This window comes from Dendrobium catenatum, unplaced genomic scaffold (genome assembly GCF_001605985.2).
Source record: "Dendrobium catenatum unplaced genomic scaffold, ASM160598v2 fragScaff_scaffold_71, whole genome shotgun sequence".
Classification (NCBI taxonomy): domain Eukaryota; kingdom Viridiplantae; phylum Streptophyta; class Magnoliopsida; order Asparagales; family Orchidaceae; genus Dendrobium; species Dendrobium catenatum.
The window spans coordinates 1,634,341-1,638,614 of NW_021318533.1; the positions used below are offsets into that span (position 1 = coordinate 1,634,341).

The 4,274-nt window shown below is 32.5% G+C and overlaps 1 long non-coding RNA gene across 1 annotated transcript; it reads left to right on the top strand.

Annotated features, from left to right (window-relative positions):
* Nucleotides 1–330: 330 nt before the first annotated feature.
* LOC114579800 lies at nucleotides 331–4,274 on the top strand. Its single transcript, XR_003700984.1, has 2 exons — nucleotides 331–468; nucleotides 3,885–4,274. It is a non-coding gene; the product is annotated as an uncharacterized LOC114579800 (long non-coding RNA).

Here is a 4,274-nt window from a genome sequence, read left to right on the forward strand (position 1 = left end):
TATAATGATTGGTGTTGTAATCCTTTCTTTATTGGAATAAAATTTGTTGTAAAAAAAAAAGAATGATTAAATTGATTTAGTTTTTTTATTAATATATCTTGTTTAGTTAATATCAATCAATATTAAAGGATTTAATGTTTATTAAAAATTCTAAAAATAAAATAATATGTCGAGGTCACGAAAAGGATAAAAATTTCACTCTGCATCTCCCTCTCAATTTCCCTCTCCTGTTGCCCGATCTCTCACTCGCTTCGCTCCTTTCTTCCGCCCGCACCTAGCCGCCGGATTTCCTCGCCTATGCCAAGGCCGACCGCCGTAAGCTATCATCGCGCTGCCCATGCCTACTCAGCCCCCTTCTGCCCAGCTATCCAGCTCATCGAGCCGCCACAAGCTGCCGCCTCCCATCTTCCCTTCCCTCGCGGCTGCAAATCGATCACCGACGAGCTTCTTAACCACTTAAAGTATCAGGTATATGCATGTTCCTCAAATGGGCTATTATTTTGCATTTAACTGATACGTGTACATGAAATGAATATTTGTAACCATAATGATGGTTTTCCATCTTGGATAATCCTCTTAAATTTCAGATTTTAAAGTTCTTAGTATCATATCTATCCTTCAAATGATTTAATATCGTTGAAGTTGTTTCAGAATTTCAAGTTATTTAAACATCTTCGTAAATATAATTGTTATCTTTCTTCTTTTCGATTGTGAATATCACATGAATGATATTAATTATATATATCTTTATTAGAGTAAATGGAGTATTTAATCTCTTATTAGGCTTTCTTCAAGCATTGATAGTTTTTCCGTACATAAATTTGGATCCATCGAGATTATGTCATGAAAATGTTGAAGTTAATTCATATTTACCAATTAAGCATGTTTAAAATGTATCTAGCCCGATTATGTTGAAAATTTTAATCAAGTTCTCATGCAAATTTTCCCATCGAGATTCAACAGCGTTGGTTTGTTGATTGTTATAATATCAAGAATTTAAATGACCGGATCATGCTCCTTATCATTTCTACATTTGAATGCATAAATATGATATGATTTTCAATGCCATAAAAATTATTTCTAAGTGCATTTATTAATATTGATTTTTAAAATTTTAATGAGGCTTCGTTTGAGACAACTTTCTTAATGCTTTCTAAAGCTTTAGAAGGAAGTAAGAAAGTTGTCCCAAACGAAGCCTGAATGTCTCATGGAAAACCAAGTTGTTGATATAGATGCTTGCATCAATTACATGCACGCTGAATTGCTTTCATCAATCCCTACCTTTTTTGCTTGCATCAATTACATGCACGCTGAATTTTTTATGTGCTCGGTCATCTTATAGCTATTTTTGCATTAGCATCCTAGTATGTGCATATTTAATTTTCTCACACTTGATGACTTGATTATGTTAAATATCTAATCCAAACTTTCTTTTTGTTTCACTTGTGAGAAATATTTTCTGTTCATATCATGGTCATAGTGTTATCATTCCCTCAAAATCAAGTGAGGTTCTCTTACTTAATTTGATGCATTCATATGTGCACATCTTTACTCGGTTCAATCAAATACAAACCCACTGAAGTATGGTTTGCTGTTTTTGCTTTTTAGACTCTCACTTATGTCTACTGGATAGAAACTGTGGGCAATCAAGTGAACCATCGTGTAGGATAATATATATGCATTAAACCATTTGATCTTTGGTTATTGGTTTCCATCTATCACACTCGTGATTTGAATTATTGATCAATGATTAAACATCTTTGATCAATCTTTTTGATTGTTGTGATCCATGAGTCATAGTGGATATTGATATTGCTTACAAATGGGCAATCTTTCGTGACTTTATTACACTGTACTACCTATATGAGTACAAGCATTTGCCATTAAAGAGACTCCTTTGAAATCTTCACAGAGGACTAAGTGGTTTGCAACACTTTCAATACATTTGAGTCAATCTTTAACTTCAATTGAAATTACAATCACGTTAACTCAATTAATACCCAATTAAATTGATCAAAATCATTCAATTTCAACTTCAAATTAACTCATTATCATATTAATCAATTCAAATTAAATCCCAATTCATATCAAATCAATTCCTTTCAAATCATATTAAAATCATTCTTAAAATCAATTTGAGCTTAGAACCAATGAATATTAAATCAATTGTATGCATTCAAGTTCAATTAAATTCAACTAAAATAAATAAAGTCAATATACCAAATTCATACTCAATTAAATCAAGTCAAATCCATTTTAATTTTCAAACCAAACTAACTACAACAACAACAACATCAAGCCTTTATCCCATTACGTGGGGTCGGCTACATGAATCATTTTTCTCCATTTTAATTTTCAAACCAAACTAACTGAATAAATTTAAATTAATCAAACTCAAGCTCAAATCCTTCTATGTTTGCCTGACCTAGCTAGGTCAACTTAGTATAACCTTGAAACTCATAGGTAGACTACCTAGTCATATTGGCCACAATTTATTTTGTAGATGACCACATCCCTAGTTCAAAGCCAAACTCCCAGAATTGTCTGCTTGGCCAAATCAAATGAACAACTCACCATCATCATTTTATTCTCATATCAAATTTAAACCTTAAAGCCTTAATTAAGCCAAACCATTAGGCATCTTTGATTAGCCAAATTGGGTAAAATCATTTTTCCCTTAGCCAAAAATTAGGTGGATTAGTGGATCCTCTCTCTCTCTCTCTCTATATATATATATATATATAGAGGATCCATAAAAGATAATTATTTCTTTTTAGGACAAAGTGTACTGTAAACTCACCTCAAGTCAAGATGAGGTGTACGTCTCACATTATATTATAGGACACCTTAAATGGCATTTTCCATTTCAAGGTCGACGATATATGTTTATAGAGCTTTTTTATAAAACTAATAAAAATATAAAATCCTCTCTTTAAAATTCAAATAAAAATTTTAAATCAACAAGAACTTGAAATGACCTATATCCTATGTATATAAATTGAATGTCCCTTCAAAGTTCATAGTGAAACGCCACTCTTTTTATAATGAGACATCCACACGATCTAGCGCATAATAGATGTTGGGATAACTACACTTGTTGGTATCTAAAGTTAGGGTATAGTTACAATACTTTTTTGTGTGTGGTGTAATGTTTTGTTTATTCTTGCATATGGGGTGATTTAGGATAAAGATATTTTCTTTATAACCGTTAGTACCCAAAAAGGAAAATTAAAAATAAAAAAAATATTTATATTGCATTTGCTACATGTACTGATTGTTATGCTTAAGCTCTGAGTAGCTATAGTCAATTAAGGGGCTAAATCTTGCTTCACACCAATTTATGTCAGGCTTGAAACAATTCATGACTTCTTTGAGAGTAATTTAACATCTCAATTTTTTTTTTTGGATATTTGTAATAAATTCCTCCATCTCCTCTATAAGTGTTCGTACTTTGTCATATATTATCATGTTGATTAGATACTACTAACAATAAAATTTCATAATATATTATACGATGCAAAATTCATTGTTGTTTTAACATTATTTTTCCTTCTAATATTGAATCGCCACACCTTAAACATGCATTCAATCCAATTGATATCCCATTACATGTGTTGATATCCTTTTCTCTTTAAAGACTTAGCGAGGCAAGATTGATTTCATATGAGGAAAGAGATTGTTTCCATTAAAGTATTTCTATTATTTTCTTCTCAAGTAATCAATATTTTGAATCTTTTTTATCTATTTTTCTCTCTTTCTCCTAGTTGCTCATGATTTCTCTCTCCCTTATTTGCTCGACGATATACTACTTGCCGGATTTCTCATCTTTTTTATTTTGTCCCTCTCTTAACTTCTTTCTCAATTTTTTTGTAACTCTCTGTTAGACCGGTCATAGAAGGGCTGGTCCACCCTGGACCAAGCAGGGTTTATTCCAGGCGGGGTAAGCATGGTAGATAGGGGAGAGTTTTGCCCCTTTGAAGTGGCCCAGGGAGCAGATTTTGAAATTGTAGGGTGCGGCTAGGAGGAAAAACAAAGGGCTGTTTTGGGATTTTGTTATTGTATGCTTCAAGTATATTTTCTCCCTAGTGTTCATTTTTTTTTCTTAGGCACGTGTTTGCTGAATTAGGGTTTCTTAGGTTGTGAGGTCTCTAGCCGGAGGCTAGGGATTTGGGAGAGCAGGATCTTCCTCTCCAATTGAAGATCCAATTGTATCTTGTTGTTTTCTTTCGTATTTCTTACAATAAAAGAATTCGTGGTGTGTTTTTCTCTCCAAA